At 40.9% G+C, this 18,787-nt stretch overlaps 1 long non-coding RNA gene across 1 annotated transcript; it reads left to right on the top strand.

Moving 5' to 3' along the window:
- Positions 1-15,783: 15,783 nt before the first annotated feature.
- LOC122110422 lies at positions 15,784-18,787 on the top strand. The gene is made up of 3 exons (XR_006147862.1): positions 15,784-15,865; positions 17,497-17,537; positions 18,573-18,787. It is a non-coding gene; the product is annotated as an uncharacterized LOC122110422 (long non-coding RNA).

The raw sequence follows: 18,787 nt of genomic DNA, 5'->3' as shown, positions 1-18,787 counted from the left end.
TCTTTTTTTGAGGCTCAATGTCTTGGCTGTAGTTTAGTCCTTCTGGGTTTCTTCCTGGTTTATTCTGTAAGATGGAAACATTTTCAATAAAGATTTATAGACTTTTCTGAGCTGAAGAGTTTTGTTTTTTATCGGATTATTTCCCCTTAGCTTCCAGTCCCTTGTCAGACAATGTCATTAGAGGAAGAGCTTACACTAGTCTTGTTGATTTTGCAAATTGATCTGTTTCAGGAGGAGATAAAAGCAGTTGTTCCCACTGTGCTTGCTGCCTGTTTCATACTGAGCATGGCCTAGTAAGCTTGGTCTCCAAGACAGTGATCAGAAAGTTGGGAGAAAATCTTTTAATCTGATTGCTTTTCCTGTTATTTGTGTTACATGAATAATTTCTCACAATGTTGGCTGTCTAGGGTTAAGTCCTACCATTGGCAGGTCAAAGCCGACTCTGAAGAACCATCAGTTAATGCCCTGGAGTATGTGTTATCATCTACAAATGAACCCATCTTTTAGGATCAGGAATCACAATAAAACAGAAGACAATCTCACTTTCAACACCAAGCTTTGGAGGAAGAGCTGTTTTGGAGTTAGGGGAGGGGATCATTTTCCTGATGAATTGCTGAGTGACAAAAAGAAAAGAAAAGCCAAATGTGGTAGCTCAAGTCTACAATCCCAGATACATGGGAGTCATATGTAGGAGGATCATAGTCAAAGGCTAGTCTGTACAATCTGAATTCAGACTTAATCTGAAAACTAATTTAAAGCAAAAAGAGCTGGTAACATAGCTCAGGTGCCTGCCTAGCAAGCACAGAGCCCTGGCTTTAAATCCTAGTTGTAGTCTGGTGAGAGGGGGCAAGGAAAAGACCAAAAAAAATCGGATAACCAAGTGGTTCCAAGATCCTGGACCTCAAACTGCACCCAATTCCAAATGAAAGTTTGAAGACATGTTCTAAAGCTAAACACAAGTTTCCTGACATCAGAAACCAGGGAGAACTTACTTTGTATTAATTGAATTCATTTTGGTTGGAGTCAAAGCTGAGATACACAATGATTCCTTGTTGACCTGAATTAAGTTGGGCGATTCTCTTATCACCTGCTCCTAAATACTGGTATGAATGTTTGCAAGCTGACTGATCACACTGGCGCTTCCTTTTTTGACTTATTGACGTAGACTGTTGGTTCACATGCTTTCTTGCAATGCTTGGGTGGAAATATGGCTAATGTTCTTAATCTGTTTGTTAGTCTAACAGCTGTGGCTGCTGTGGAAGGTATTTTATCCATTTGATACATCTACATTAATTTTTTTTTATAAATTGACATCTTATAATTATATAGTCATGAGATGTACAATGTTATTATGATTTGTGAATAGTGTGGACTGATTATCTCAAGTCAATACTTCAGATACTTTTTGGTGTGAGAACATTTGAATTTTACTGTCATAACAATTTTGAAATGTATAATAACCTATAATTGATAATATTCACCATATTATGAAACAGATCTAAAAAAAGTACCCCATGTTCTTCCTGCCTGAGATTTGATGGTACTTTTGACCGTGATCTCTCCATTTCTTCTACATTCTTGCTTCTGTAGCCAACACGTTCTACTCTCTGCTTCTATGACTTTGAATTTTCTTTTAGATTCCACACGTAAATGAGAACATACCATATGCCTGGCTTATTTCGCCTAGCATAATATTCTTCAATTCTATCCACATTGTTGCAAATGAAAGGATTTCCTTCTCTTCAAGGCCAAGGAGTTTTTCATTGTGAATATGTGAATATGAACCCTTTCATCTATTGGTGAGTAATTCTGTAACTTGGTCATCATGAGCAGTGCTGCAATTAATACCAGTGTGAGCATCTCCTGAGTATACTTCTCTCACATTCTTTTTGGTAAATATTCAGAAGCAGGAGTGTTGGATTGTATGATCTAGTTTCAGTGTCTAAAGGTAACTCCATATAAGTTTTCTGTTCTAATTTGTATTTCCCCCAGAAATGTACAAATGTTTCCTCCTCACATTTCTAGCAACACTTGTTAATCTCTTGCTTCCTTGATAATAGCTCTTCAGAGGGAATGAGATGATATCTCACTGTGGTTTTAATGTGGCTTAAATAGTAATTAGTGACGTTGAGCATTTTCCCCCATGTGTCTGTTAGCTATCAACATATATTTGTTTATGGAATGTGACATAGGCAGGCCTCCGGAATGATACTGATGTCTGCTTTGGATCTGTTTTTTAATTTTTATTTTTAATCTATCTTTAAGTAGCTGTAAAAAAGAGTTGCTATTCAACAAAATAATATGTTAATACAATGAATCTTGATCAGTGCCACCCTTTCATCATTCTGTCTTGAATCTCAAGCACCCAAATATTTTCTCTTTAAAACTTCCAAAGTTCTAAGTTTTTTTTCTTTCTCTTCATTCATTCTTTTTTCTTCTTTGGCCTGTCAACTTTTAGATAGCTCTCTCTGACCAAATTCTTTTTTCTGTTGATCTATCTTGCATATTTTAAATTTTATTGAGTATTTTTTTAATTTAAGGATTTCTGTTTGATTGTTTAAACTGCTTTTTTCCCTTTTTGTTTTTCTCTGTTAAAGAATTGAATATTTTTCAAGCTCATTGAGTTTCCTTAAAACTACTGCTTTCAATTCTCTGAAAGTTCTTCCATTCTGTTTAGTATCCAGTCAATTTCTAGCAAGCTATTTTGAAGTAATGGTTTTCTGACTGCTCTTGATGTTTGTTGGCATGCAGCATCGTTCAAGCATTGAAGGATTAGGCAGTAGACATTGATTCCAGACTTCAAACTCTATGAGTGTGAGTCTGAGGGTGAGCCCATCTTTCTAGAAATCCTAAGTATACTCATAATTATACTGAGTGTGCAGTCATTTGCATCATTTCAGCACTGGATGGCACCCACATCCAGATTTGGTAGGAATCTGCTGTTGGTGTGTTTTCACTGTTTCAGCACTAGGGGGTGATCCAAGCCCAAGTTTACCTTAACTTTATGATTGGGTTGTTCATCTATATAGTTACTATTACCAATAAGTAATCGTAATGACAAGAAGTACCTAGAGAGTGTAGTTCACCCCCATAAGTCCTTGTGGGGCAGGTATAGAGACAGATACCTCACCCAGAGGTCCTGGCCTCTGCTCAGATACTACAGTATTTTGCTAAGCTTGTGGTAGAATCACCATCCTTGAGCTCTTATGTTGCAGCTCTGGCCACAAATGCCACCTAGCCGTGTTACACACTTACGAAGACTGGCATAGTCCTGGGAAAGAACCTACACCAGATCAATAATGCTATGAGGTGCTTGTTGCTGATGTGAGTTCATGGTCCAATACTACTGAGACCAGCCACAGGTAAATGCTGGCTAGAATTAAAGCCCTAGTAGTCTGGGGGCTACATGTCTTTCCTTGGCACAGGTGCTACTCCAGAGACTCCATCTTCAAGTAGACCTTACTTCCTTAGCCATTATAAAAGTAGTTTGGTGCATTTAAAACTGTTCAGCTGGGTGTGGCTATACAATTCACTTTTGGGCTTTGACTTTGCATTGCTTATGGTTCTAATAGCTTTATTTTGTAGATTCCTTAGGATTTACCTGTTAATATTTTTTGTCTGACCAGAGGCTTCTTTCTTCCTTTGCAAGCTATATTTAAATTTTTTCCTTTTCTTATTTTATTGCATTGGCTAGAATCTCTAGTACAATGTTGAAATTATGAGAGACAAAATCCTTACCTCATTGCTAATCTGAGACAAGAAAGCATTTGATATTTACCACTAAATATGATATTAGTTGTTGGCTTTTCATAGATTTCATTTGTCAGCATGAGAAAGTACTGTACCCTTTTATTTCCAATATTTTTGCATTAAATATCATAGATCTGTTGAATTTGTCATGATTTTTTGATCTAGTGATATAATCATCCATGTTTCTCTTGCTTTTTTTTTTTTTTGTCGGTCATGGGGTTTGAACTCTGGATCTGGGTGCTATCTCTCAACTTTTCAGCTCAAGGCAAGCACTCTACTGCTTGAGCCACAGCGTCACTTCTGGTTTTCTAGTGGTTTCTTGGAGTTAAGAGTCTCACAGACTTTCCTGCCTGGGCTGGCTTTAAACTGTGATCCTCAGATCTCAGCCTCCTGAGTAGCTAGGATTACAGGCATGAGTCAGTGGTGCCTGTCCCTCTTGTATTTTTTAATATAGTAAATTACATTCATAGTAGGATTTGCTTGTTTGTTTGCTGAGGAGCACTCTATCACTGGGCAATGGATTTCTTGAAAGTTAAAATTCTCTTGTATTCCTGGAATAAACATTAGTTGGTCATAATGCATTATTTTTTTGGTAAAAATTATTCATCTGTGTCCATGAGAACTATTGGCTTCCAATTTATTTCCTCATAATGTCTATATCAGTCTTTGCTTTCAAATAGTGGTACCCACATGAGATGAATTAGGAATTTTTTCTCTCTATTTTCTGCTATACTTTATGTAGATTGGTGCTATTTTCCCCCTAAAGTAATATAATTCACAAACGAAAGGATCTGGGTCTGGAGTTTTCTGTATGGGGATTTAAAAAAAATTAAAAATTGATTTCTTTAATAGTAAGTAGCTAGTCTGACTTTCAATTTAATCTTATATGAATCTTAGTTAATTGTGTTTTTTAAGGAATTTATTCATCTCATTGAATTTATTGTCATAAAATTGTTCATGGTATTTCCTCATTATTCTTTTAATGACTGTAGAATCTGTAGAGACAGGCCTTTTATCATTACTGATATTGGTAACTTATGTTCTCTTTCTACGTCAGCTTATCTGGCTAGAGTTTTTTTTGTTTTTTTTTTGGGTCCGGTCGTGGGGCCTGAACTCTGGGTCTGGGCGCTGTCCCTCAGCTCTTCAGCTCAAGGCTAGTGCTCTACCACTTGAGCCACAGCGCCACTTCCGGCTTTTTTCTTTTTGCTTATGTGGTGCTGAGGAATCAAACCTAGGGCCTCATGCATGCAAGGCAAGCACTCTACCACTGAGCCACCTTCCCAGCCCCTGGCTAGAGTTTTTTAAAGCTGATTTTTAAAAATTAATTAATTAGTTAGTTAATTGATCAAATAATTTTTGAGGTGCTAGTGGCCTGATCCAGGGCATGGCTCATGTAAGCAAACACTTTACCACTGATATATATCCCTAGACTTGAAACCAATTGTGACTATGTAACTATTGTTTTATAGACGTCTATTTTTGTACCTTTATTTTTTTCTACCATTATTTTTTTATTTATTTTCTTCTACTTAATTTGGTCTTACTTTGTTTTTTAGTAGATCAGGGTCTCTCAACCATGACACTTAGTATGTCTGAGTGGACAATTATTTGTTGCAAGGAGTTGTCGTATGTATTGCAGGATGGTTAGCACTACTAACTCTAGTACTAGTAATTGTCTACCACTGACAACAACAAAAGTGTGTATAGATATTACCAAATGTCTTTTAGGGAAAAAAAAATTTCTCCTACTTAGAATACCAAACTACATTTTAAAGATATATCCTAAGGTTATTGGTTTTGTTTTGTTTTGGTGCCCTTTTTTTCTTTTCAAATATACACACTTAAATCTACAAATTTTTCTTTAGTAGTACAGTAGCTGCAGTCTACAAGTTTTGACATATTTCCTTATATTTAGTTAGAAACTTTCCTTGTACTTCTTTCTCTGGCTCATGGGTTATTTAGCTATATTATATTTTTAATTTCCAAATATTTTAATATCTTTCTAGAGTGTGAAATATCATTGATTTGTAGTTTAATCTCAGTATGAGAAAAGATGTAAGATCTCAGTCATTTAATATGCACTGAACCTTGTTTCATGGATTAATATTTATCTTTCTTGCTTAACATACCATGTTATATTCAACAAAAGTTTTGTATAGTTGAGTGTAGAGTTTTCTAAAGATTAATTTAGTTATAGTGACTGATAGTGCTGTCCATGTCTTTTGTGAATTTGCTGATTTTTTTTTAATTTTCTATTTTTTTAGCCGGTTGTAGGGCTTGAGCTCTGGGCCTGGGTGCTGTCACTCAGTTCTTCAGCTCAAGGCAAGCACTCTACCACTTGAGCCACATGCCACTTCCAGTTTTCTGGTGGTTAATTGTAGATCAGAGTCTCATGGATTTTCCTCCCAGGCTGGCTTTGAACCTCGATCCTCAGATCTCAGCCTCCTGAGTAGCTAGCATGACCCACCGGTGCCTATTGCTGATTATTTTTGTCTCATTATCTGTCAACTGCTCAGAGATGTTGTTAAAATCTCTAACTATAACTGTAGATTGGTTTATTTCTCCATTTACTTCTGTTAACTCTTGATTTGTATATGGTGAATCTTTATTATTAGGTATAAACACATTTACGATTGTCATTTATTTTTTAATCAATGGACTTGTGATTATAAAGTATCACTATTTCTAGTTATATTGTTTGTCTCAAAGTCTACTTTTTATATTGATATAGCCATCTTAGCCTCCTAATGCTTTAATATTTGCTCAGTTTTCTGAGTATACTGAATTACTTTATACAGTGTATTACTGATACTGAATTACTTTATACAGTATATTACTGATAAAGAGATTGGTGAGTATGCTCTCTTATGAGCTTCACAGCAGCCTTATAGGCAAAAATTATCTTGTTATCTTTTATGCACAGATACATCAAGAAACCAGAGCCTGATTTCTTTCTTCTTCTTCCAGTTCCTGGGCTTTTGGCCACTATCCTATGTTTTTCTTCATAGATTAAGTTGAAGGAAAGTTAGAGGGATCCAATGTGGCTTGCCCCTTGATAGGTAAGGAAAATGTGGGAAGCATATATGGAGAGGTGGTACGTTTTCTGTCAACTAAAGATAAGAGTGATCACAGTTCTATTCCAGGACTCAAGTTAGCTATGAAGAAAAGCTTTTGGTGATCTTATATACATGAAGAGACACTTATTGTCAGAATTGCTGAAATGAAGAATCATATGAGTACCAGAGGTCAGGCTAGGTTGAATATCATTATTATAACACATATATAATGAACATTGGCCATTTACTCTTAGCTGTATGTACATTTACCCTTCCGCTGTATGTACGGTGCAGTTCAGCCTGGAGACAGAAGCGTGGACAAAATGCTCTACACTGACTGCCTACCTTAAGATTATATGACTTGTTGATAAAGGTCACAAAAGAAACTATTGTGTCCAGCTGCTATGCCATTCCCTAGAAGAGGTCTTTCTTCCTCCTGGGAGTCTAAGCCCCAGGTATCCAAGCTGTGGGGTCCTCTTGGGCTTTGGCTGTTCCAGCCAGACCCATGGGATGGAAATACTAATTGTGACTATGTATTTGTGACAACTGTTGCTCTATAGGCATGTGAAAAGGGTTAAACAGTTGGATAACTTCCCAACTTCCCTGGCTTAGTAATTTCTGGAGAATCCTGGCACACGTAATTTGCATAATACGGATTTATCTCCTGGAAGATGCAGTGCCCTGAAATCCCAATGCAAACAAACTCCAGCTGCATTAACCTCTGAGGATTAGGGGGTCTGGGTGGGACATTCCTCAGGATCTGTAGATTCCTTTCTCCCCTCATCCCCAGGGGCAGCAAAAGTCCTGACAGCTTCCTGTGTCTGAGGTGAGAATTATACTGAGGATGACTCTCACCTCCTTCTCACCACATGCCATTAGGGGTGAAGTCAGGAGTTAAAAGGGCCACAGTGGGTAGAAGGGCTCTTCAATCTTTCTCCATTCCGCATCTTTCCCAGTTTTCATCCTGACAATATAGACACACAATCTTCTGCCACAAAGCATTTTATTATTGAACAGGCATTTATATAGTGCTTATGGTATTGCAAACTCTTTATCTTGCAGCAGGTTCAGCGTCTCAGCTCTAATGTCTGACTGTGAACATGGCCTGGAGGTCACATGATCTACAGTCCAACCTAGCCTTGTATCACTTGGTAGCCATGTGATCAAAAGATAAGTTGGGCCAGGCGCTGGTGCCTCATGCCTGTAATCCTAGCTACTCAGGAGGCTGAGATCTGAGGATCACAGTTCAAAGACAGCCTAGGCAGGAAAGTCCATGAGACTCTGATCTCCAATAAACCACTAGAAAACCAGAAATGGCACTATGGCTCAAGTGGTAGAGTGCTTACCTTGAGCTGAAGAGTGCAGGGACAGCGCCCAGAGTGCAAGCCCCACGACCACCAAAAAAAAAAAAAAAAGCAAAGTTGCTTGGTACCTTTCTGCCCTAGTTTCTCTACCTATAAAGTAGATCCTCAAATGATTTCCTTAAGGATTAGATTAGATAATATATGCAAAACAAGCCTGATATGTGGTATGATGGGTGGCTGTGGTGGTTGTAAGAAAGAAAACATGCTCCCTGAGTGAGTCCTTCCCTGAAAACTGTGGAAACTGTACCTGTACAGGTGTTCTAGAGAGGTTAGCCTCTTCTAAAACCCTAGAACTCTAATAAGAGTGAACAAATTTCCATCTGCCTAGGATCCAGTGCCCAGGAAAGCTGCTACCTATTGTGATGTGGAAGGGGATTAGGAATGGCACTGAACCAGAGAGCTGGCAAACAAGAGTCTCAGGGCACAGTATAAACAGAAAACTCAATTGTGAATTTGTGTTCCTGACTGGATTCAATTCTGTACCCTGGGGAACTATAAACCTTGGCTCAGGGGTGTAGCAGCATCCTCACCTGAGGTAAGAGGCCTGATGTCAGCACCCTACTTTAAGTTCCCCTTCTTTAGGGGGACTGCTATGCCTCTTGCCATTTAAAGTTCTCTTTGTTGGGGCTGGGAATGTGGTTCAGTGGTAGAGTGCTTACCTTAGCATGCATGAAGCCCTGGGTTCCATTCCAGATTTGGCGCTGTGGCTCAAGTGGGTAGAGTATTAGTCTTGAACAAAAGAAGCTCAGGAACAGTGCTCAGGCGCTGAGTTTAAGCCCCAGGACTGGCAAAAAATAAATAAAGTTCTCTTTGTGTGGAAGACCCAAATGACCTCTGCTAGTGAAGCCCCTGAGACAGGACCACCCTGTTCCTCATCTCCAGAGGGAGAAGTGAATTGCAGTGCTATCCCTTTAGTGGGAGGGATGTCGGAAAACACACAATAAGAGGCCAGGGCCCTGAATGGTACAGAAAGACTTGAAGGGGTAAGCTGGAAACTGAAATGACTTTGTCCCCTAGGATCTTCACCCTGCTCTTTTCCTTAAGGCCTAGGATGCTTGAACTCCCTTGCACTTGGGCAGGCTGCTGACCTCTGGGCTGGAGGAATAGATTTGTCGGCAGCTTTAGGTACTTGCTTCCCAATCTTTCTTCCAAGCACAACCCCCCCGTCCCCCGCCCCCGCCATACACACAAAGTTAACCTGCTGGTAAGAAGTTAATGAGTAATGTATTAAGTTTTGCAGGTGACATTACTACTATGCTAGTCTCCCCTAGAACTCAGATGACCAAAGAGTGCTTCTGTCTTCTGGTCTCAAATCCATAAGGCTAGTTTTTTTCTGGGAGTGTGGATTTAGATATAATGCATCTTAGAACAGTATCTTTACTAAGCTGGTCTCTGACAGCATCCCTGGCTGTGCTGTGGGAGTAAGTTCCGCCTCACTCCTTCCCTCTTCATTGAATCAAGATAAGGCAGGTAGCACTATTGTCAATATTTAATCAAGATACATAGGAATCGGCTCTGTAAAGCAGTACTTAGAATGTGTATTTGCAGACTCTGGCTGGGAGCCAAGGAAAGAATTAGTCCTAGGGCAAGATTATACAATTATTTGTCCCAAAGTTGTCACAGGAACACACACACACACATGGACATAGGGATATATATATGTCTCTCTCTCTCTCTCTCTATATATATATATATATATTCCTCTATCTATCTATCTATCTATCTATCTATCTATCTATCTATCTATCTATCTATCTATCTATCTATCTATCTATCTATCTATCTATCTATCTATCTATCTATCTATCTATTTATCTATCTATCTATCTACCTACCTATCTACCTACCTACCTACCTATCTACCTATCTATCTATCTATCTATCTATCTATCTATCTATCTATCTATCTATCTATCTATCTATCTATCTATCTATCTATCTATCTATCTATCTATCTATCTATCTACCTACCTACCTATCTACCTACCTACCTATCTATCTATCTATCTATCTATCTATCTATCTATCTATCTATCTATCTATCTATCTATCTATCTATCTATCTATCTATCTATCTATCTATCTATCTATCTACTTACTTATCTATCTCAAGTTCTTTCTATACCTAAAACACTTTTTCTAGGGATTCAGTCTTCCTGGGGGTAATGTTCTGACCTCAGAGGAAGATTCCTGGGCATTGCTATCTAGTTTGTTAGATGGTTTGTGGCTAAGCTCTGGCTTTCAGCTCCGTGAGCACTCTCTAATCTTGACATACAAGTACAATACCTCACCCTATTAACTTTCTTCTGGATATCACCTGCCCTTGCATCTCTTCTCCCATGTGTACGCACGTGTGTGTGTGTGTATGTGTGTGTGTGTGTGTGTTTGTGTGTGTAAACTTGCATGTGTAATGGTTGGGATGTGAGCTCTGAATGTCCCCCTTCTAGAACTCCTTCAGCTGTGATGGGATACTTAATAGAGCTCAACCATTCTCTGCAGTGCTAGGTCCCAAATCACAGGAGCAATAAATGCTGTCGGTATTACTTAGTATATTCTAGGTTCAGAGTTGACTGTTTTATCCCTTATCAATTCCTTCTTTAATTCCTTACTACATCTTCTGAAGTGTTACTGTATGAACTTCCTTTGATGGATGAATCTCAAGATACACAGAGATCTTCAATAACTTATTTAAGGCCATATAGCTACCAAACGATGACGCTGAGAGGAAAGGTAAGGTTTGTTTGTGTCTACACTGCATGCTACCATTTCTCCAATGTAAGGAGTTAGAACAACCTTATTTTGTATTCCCTATAATCACACAAGTAATGCATGAATAAATACCTCATTGACTACTCGGATAAAGCTAGAATGTCCTCTGATCAACATTCTCTGCTTCCTATCACTACCCCCTCCCCCACTGGGGAGCTCACTGGGGCTCCTACCATTCCTGATATCTTCCCTTGTTCTCCCAATGCATATGTACGTAGAGAAAACACCAGCATCACCTACAGAACACTCACATGGGAGTCATTATGGTCAAACCTTGTTCCCTTTATAATGTCTTGACCTCTTTTTTTCATGTAAGCACAAGCAGATTCATTCTTTTTTACACTGCCCTGAACTTCAGGTTACACACCTACACACACACACACACACACACACTCTAATCTTGACACAAATACAATACCTCACCCTATTAACTTTCTTCTGTATATCACTTGCCCTTGTATCTTTTCTCCCATGTGCATGCACGTGTGTGTGTGTGTGTGTGTGTGTGTGTATAGTTGCACATGTAATGGTTAGGATGTGAACTCTCAATGTCCCCCTTCTAGAACTCCTTGAGCTGTGATGGAATACTTAATAGTGCTTAACATTCTCTACAGTGCTAGGTCCAAATCACAGTTCCTCACCAGACTCAAGGAGCAATAAATGCTGTCACACACACACTCTATTTCTGTTTTCTGTATGTCTGGCCATTCCCCCAGTTGGTAAACATTTAAATTGTAATCAAATGTCCATGATCATTATGCTTCAGTGGAGATCTTTGGACAGAACCTCTTGTGTACTTTTGAGAGTATTTTTCTAGGGCAGCAGAAATGAAATTGCTGTGCAATAGAGTATGCAAATTTAAAATTTTTAATAGACACTGACAAATGATGCTCCAAAGTGGCTGCACCAATTGATAACCTTTTAAGGATGGTTATGCTTCTAGATAGGAAAGAGGCTATAAGAAACCTGCGCTGGGAAGTGGCACTGTGGCTCAAGTGGTAGAGCGCTCGCCTTGAGCCGAAGAGCTCAGGGACAGGGCCCAGGACCACAGTTCAAGCCCCATAACTGACAAAAATAAAAATAAAAAAATAAATAAATAATAGAAGCCTGTGCTGTGGCTTTTCAGCTTTCCAAGTGGGCAGGTGACAACCTCCCTGGTCTCAGTAACCACACCTGCAGGTTGGAGACCACAATGTCACAAACTCAGAGAGCTGTCTCCAGTATTATGTGAGAGGAGTCCATGAACAGCTCCGAGCATAGGGCCATGTACATAGGAAACATTTGATAATAGCTCTTATAATCAATCTATATGGGGAAAAAGTTATATGAAGACAGGAATGCTGAGGATATCTTTTCTGGAAAATGTTTAGTAATAGTAAGACCATACCTGGGCTGGTTCCATCTGTCATCTTCTATAGGAAGGGTTTCGTAGCTGGACATTGATTCCAGACAATTTCAGAGTGGAGAAAGAAGCCACAATGCATGACCTTAACCATGACCTTGAGGTCTCTGCAGCCCAGCTGAGGAAAGGTTAGAAGATCACAGGGTATGGGCATTTGCTATCTTTATATGAAACTTTAAATTCACAAGAAATATTTCTCATATTTTTAATTACAAAATACCTTAGTTTTTACACATTTCCTCTTTGACATGGCATCTGGAAGATATTCTAGTCCATTGAGGCAATGCCAGTTAAAGAAGAATTTATTCATTTGTTAGGTTTTGTTTTCTTGCTAACAGTATTGCATAGAAATCTTGTCTCTTATTTTCGCTTTGTGTGAGGAACCTTGAGAAACTTGCGGAACCTTGCTAAATCTCTAAGCTTTGTAAAAATTGGATGATGATAATATTAATTTTAGAAAGCTAAACATTGGACTAGGGGTATGGTTTAAGTGAAAAAGCACTTGCCTAGTATGTGTGAGGCACTGGGCTCAAGCAGTGATAAAGCAAAACAAAGAAAAAATTAAAAGCCAATGGTATAGGAGCACTCAGACTGTACCAGACATTGTGTTAAGTAATCATTTGTTGTGAATTATTTTGTTATTAACATAGTAAGCAGAGGTAGATGGTGGTCCCTGGAGGCAAATCTGGATTCAAATCTGCTAGTGGCCAGCATGGCCTAATGACCTTGTGTCTCTGTGGGCTCCAGAAGTTTCATTGGGATGGCTAATGAACTGATATGCAAGATTCCAGAAAGAGCCCTTGAACTGTCAGGGTAGAGGGCCCCTCCCTGACCCTGATGGGAAGCAAAAGATACTGGATGGACCTTGTGTGGGGACGCTCCAGTAGATACCACCTCGGTTATGGGCCTGAGGTTGGTCTGGGAGCTAGGGAGGCAAAGGCTCTGGAAAGCTGGGTGAATGTGTCATGAAAGCCTTAATAGTCTTCAAGTATTCAGGCTGGGCTCAGCTCTCTGAAGGGTAGTTTCCCTTTGGGCCTGATAGATGAGGCCCATTGTTGGAAATTCTCGGCTTACAAGGAAGTGGTGGTACTTACAACTTCTTTATCTACTTCTAAGAAACCTTGGTGGTCCTAATCCAGCATATATTACATTCATATGACAGACAGCCTGAAACTCACAAATCTTAAAACCACAATTCCCTGCTCTTCATCTTTCCTGATGCTCAGGACATTTGTGATGTGGGCATCAGGAAATGAGCGTGAGAGAACAAGGTCCTAAGAGAGGTAAGCTTTAACTATAGAGAACTTTGGAGCAGGTGGTAGGTTTGCCTGGGCTCTGAGGTTCTTTTATTGATGGGCTATCTGCAGAATTAAGGCCCCTTCTAATCATGCCCAGTAGCACGTGACCCACCACTTTCTCAAAGGGAAATCCATTTCTTGTATGGACTTTGCTTATATACGAACTCCCTCCTCAAGGTCGGAATGGTTGAAGTCCTAGCTCAGAATGTGACAGACATAGCACAGGCTCTGGTGTCCTGGGACCTTGGTGAGTAATGGTGTTGACCCTAGGAATGTCTCCCAGGTGCTGAGCTGCAGTGTCATTATCTATGGAGGAAGAGGCTTGTCAGCTGAGAGTGTGGGAGGGGCTTTTTGCCCCACAATGCATAGGGTGAAGACTGTTAAGCAGTTTTGAAGTTTGAACACATTCTCTTCACATGAAGATGAGATCCTAAGAAGTCCTAGCACAGCGCTGGTGATTCTGGGGCAGGGCTGGGGTCTCATGGAGGAAGACGCGTTTCTGAGACTTTAGTTCTCTTTTTAATTCTGGAGCTGTGTTCCCAGGATGGCCAACAGTCCTGGTTAGCCAGTGACTAAGAGGATTCCTGGGATGTGAGACTTCAGCTGCATCAAGACTCTTGGAAGCCAGGATCATCCAGTCATCCTAAAGGTTCCCCAAGCTCTCTGAATTGAGGCTGAGGGCCAGATTTCAATCTGCTGGTCTTTGGCTGAATCAAAACCCAATGTCCCTGTCCCTAGCTGACTAGAATCCAGTACTATGCCCGACATCTTGCTTTCTTCCCTGTGGCTTGGTGTCATTCTCTATCTTAGCCTCAGATGCCCCAAAAGAGTCACACAGCCCTGGATTTGGTTTGACAACTGTTCCCATTAGAATAGTAAATAATATTTATTGTACTCTTATAAGGCAGCATACAATGTGTGTATCATCTCCCACAATATCCCTTTTAAAGTAAGTATTACTAATGGATGAGAGAGAAGAGGAAGGGAGGCAGGGAGGGAGGGAAAGGTATTGAAGGAGTGAGAGAGGCCACTTTACCTGCTTCAATTATCCTTCCATCTGACCTCAGGCCCAGGATGGAGTGATTGAGCATAAGCAGGTAGTGCCCCATTCATGCCACATATGGCTTGCACAGATAGCTTTGGGAGAGGGGAAACAGCCAAGTGTAATGGCGTGACATCATTATGTTACCAGTGACAAGTCACCTCACCTGTCTAAGCCTTGGTTTCTTGGTCTATAAAATGGGCTAAAGCTAGAGTAGGGTCTCCTTTCTTCTTTCTGCTCTTTGGAATCACCCTTTGTTTGTTAAGACATTGGTCCTGACACCACTTTTTCTGATCAACTTGCTTTGTCCCCTTGAGTCTGGAAGTATCAAGAAGTACCAAAGGTGGTCTCTTGCTTGGAGCCAGGGATTAGAGAGCCGGACAAAGCCAGCTCAGGCTTCCCCCAAGCCCCCCACCCCCCAGAGGCCAGCTGGATCTGACATAGACCACAGTAACAATCTCTCTACAGGGAAAGTACCTAGAATCTCTGTGATAGATTTTTATGCTTTTCAGTTACATCTCCCAGGAACAAGTTCTGGCTTGCTTTAATCATTTTTTTAATTGGCTTTCAAGTTATGGCACATGGATCTCTGATTTTCTAAACCCTCTAGCAATTATGCAAATGTTTTTTTTTAATTTGAGGTGTAACTGACAGGTGGAATTAACACTCTGAAGCCAGCACTTTCTTGGAGTCCTACTGTGCATACTGTGCAACTCATAATTAAGCAAGACCACTTCCCCATCCCCCCCCAATAGAAGTTATTTGGATCTTTTCCATGTGGTGGTCCTTTTAGGCTATTGAACTGGGAGAAAATTCTAAGAAAGAGGTTTATTTTTCTGCTACTAAATCTGACATTTTGTTTCCTGTGTATGTTTAGTAGGTATGACTCAGGGAAGGTTGCAGGGATGTGAACAGGTTAGTCCTAGACCAAAGAGTCTAGATGGTAGTCAACCCTGGCTGTCCCCCAAGGCTGCTTCTCCCCTTCCTCCCTCCCTCCCTCCCTCCCTCCCTCCCCTTCTCCCTCCCTCCCTCCTCCCTCTCTCTCTGTCTCTGTCTCTGTCTCTGTCTCTCTCTCTCTCTCTCTCTCTTTCTCTCTGGGACACTGTTCCACCAGAGGAATGGAGTTTGATCATGTCACTGGGATGAAGATAAGGATTAAAAGCACGAGCTTCAGAGTTAAGCAGGTATGGATTCAAATCCTGACATTCTGTTTACTATCCTTGTGACTATGGGGACTTCTTTTAATTACCTGAGACATCGTTACCTGTTAGAATGAATATAAAAGACTGCCTGTTTCATTTTGTTTTCAATGATGAAAAGCATCATTATGTAAAACCACAGCACAGAACATCATGCTTAAGTCCTCTCTTGCCAAATGTTTAGTAGTGTTGTCAATGCACTTAGGAGTTCCAACCCACCAGCAACTAATAGGTCATGACACAGTCCTTGCTAGTGAGATCTGTGGGGACCCAAGAGAAGGATCAGACTTAATTTGGAAGAGACAAGATTTACATATAAATAAAAAGTGATGAGTTAAATAGAACCAAGCTAAGTGTTTGACTAAAATGTTAAGTTGAATGACACAGGTGATCCAAAGCAGGGAAATGCAGGGCAGAGAGCCCATTTTGAGAAGCGAGGAGGTGCCTAGCATTTGCTGAGCCTTTTGCTTTGTACCAGGCTACACGGGACTGGAGCCACCAATTCTTACCATCACTCTGAAAGATGGATATATTTACCTCTTTTCTTCACAGAAGGGCAGGAAGGTTCAGAGGAATGAAACAGGTCATCCAAGGTCACATAGCTAGACTTGGCTGGAGTTTGCATTTGCAATGTACCATGGAGGGCAGTCCTGGGCTGACCTTGAAAGAAGGGCAGGGCTGAGGAACTGTGCCATACTGAGAAGACATGAGGAGTGTTGCTTAGGGTAAGAGAAGGTCCCCTAGGGGCAGAACTCTGGCTTGTCATGACTGGCAGGCTCTGGACATCAGTGTCAGCCAGTCCTGGCAGGTGAGGCCCACAAAGGACTCTTCCTTGCCACAGCCCAGCAATGAAATCTGATCTATGCCCAGGACCCACAAGGTGCCAAGTATTTGCCTTCTTATCGGGCTGGGCACATTCCACGGCCAAGTAGCCACCTGGGTTACCTCTCTCAGGTAGACCCACATAAAGCTGTATGTGCATTTGCATTGCTGCTTATCCAGTGATTTTTTTGGTGCATTTTTGAGAGTCTAGCTTGTCTACCACGGGGCCAGGGTGAGTGTACTTAGGATTAAGGACATACTGGGACAAGTCTGGGCTCTGGTTGGGTGAGGATCTGGATTTGAATCTTGCCCTACATAGGCATATGACATTTGGTAGGTCAATTCAGTGCATCAGGCCTAGGTCCTTTACCATAAAATTAGAACGATAAAAATATCTATCCTTAGTTTTGTTTTGAATATTAACTATTATAAAGAGCCTGATCTACCTGATAAATACTTCAAAAAAAGCTGTTTATTGTTTTTAAATGGTGTTAACTACTTGGAAAATCTTGAGAGCTCTGAGCTTTGTCATAGGGCCTAGGTAGGAGGGTGGGGCTGGGGAGTGGGCAGGGATGAGTAGAAGAGTCAGGTGATGCTGCCATGACATCTTGCTTGCTTTCACTTGGAAGCTTCAGCCGTCCGTCCTGACTGGCGTGTGGGAATATGAGCCGGGACTGAGTGGTGGAAATCCTGGGCTTCACCTGATGACTTGGAAAGACTTGTATGATTGTGATGAAACTTTATCCCTAAAAACATTTCTTTTTTTTTGCTGGGCTAAATCTGGTCTTGTGAAGTTGGCTCCAGTGGATCTCTCAGCTGGGAACCATGACCAAAGGTGAGAGCGTGGTTGTCCTATGCATGTTGCTCACCTCGTAGATCCAAGACTGGTGAAAGGAGAATACAGAACCTGGGAGCTAGGTTTATACCCCAGATTGCCACCTGGAAGGACCTGGCAGCTCCTTACGTAACTCTTTCCCACCCCCTTTCTCACATCAGAAGGGCTACCCTTTATCCTTTACCTTTTAGCTCTTTTGGGCATTATGATAAGCAAACAAACATCACTTAAGTGACTTCCCAAGACCACGCTTCCAAGAGCCCCCAAACAAGGCACTGTGCTGTGATTAGACCCTGCCTGTTGAAAGCCTCAGCCAGATCCCCCTGGAACTTTCTTAAAGAAGTTCTGGGCCAGCTGTCCCGTTTTGAGAGCCTGAGGTTTTCCTTTGGCTCCCCAATCACTGTGCTTTTCCCCAACTAAATCATTGTGCTCTGCCGGTACCAACTGAATATTTGCATAGTGTATCTCCAAGAACAATCTCAGGCCCAAACCTTCCACTTTATGAGAAGTTGGCTAACTGTACTCAGCACTGTTGGTCTGTTGCCAGCAAGAAGATGAAGCCGATAGACTCTTTCAGGGAGCTGTAAATATTCTTCAGCTGTTGCCAAAAAAAAAAAAAAAGGTCTAAAATGGACTATATGGTGTTTCTACAGACTTGTTCAGGAGCTTGGATCTGGCTTTATGGAGAGTCCATAGAGGACAGTCTAGATGGGCCCAGGGGGGTTGATTTTAAGCATTCCAGCCTAATATCAACATGTTTCTCAAAACCTTAGCTGACCAACAGCCAATTTTTGAAGGCCCTGCCAGGTGAACGTAGCACAGAGTTGGTTGGGGGTGAGGGTGAAGGGTAGTTTTGCTCAGTTTTGACCTCTTTTCTGATTGTCAGAAAGCAGTACAATTCTTGAGAGGTGGCAGATCTAGGGCTCAGACTGGATTTTTTTTTTCTTTGAAAATGTGGTGGAAACTTACAGGGGCTTGAAGAGATTCTGTGGCTTTTTAGAGTCCTTCCTTCACTTGGCTTTGTACATGTTACAGGAGCAGATGGAGGCTGGCTGCTCTAAGCACCAGGGAGGAAGAGGAAGAAGAGGATGAAGAAGAGGAAAAGGGTTTTCATGGTGAACGATACTAGGCCAGGAACAGAGTTCTTGATTTTCATCTAATCAGGATACATATGAGTCTGAGACCTCAGCTTAGTGCTCTAATATGGACAGTTGGGTACCATATGTCCTCTCTTTGAGGATACTGGAGAT

Source organism: Dipodomys spectabilis, unplaced genomic scaffold (assembly GCF_019054845.1).
Source record: "Dipodomys spectabilis isolate Male_0828 unplaced genomic scaffold, ASM1905484v1 ptg000076l, whole genome shotgun sequence".
Lineage (NCBI taxonomy): Eukaryota > Metazoa > Chordata > Mammalia > Rodentia > Heteromyidae > Dipodomys > Dipodomys spectabilis.
This window is presented reverse-complemented; position numbering and strand designations above follow the sequence as displayed.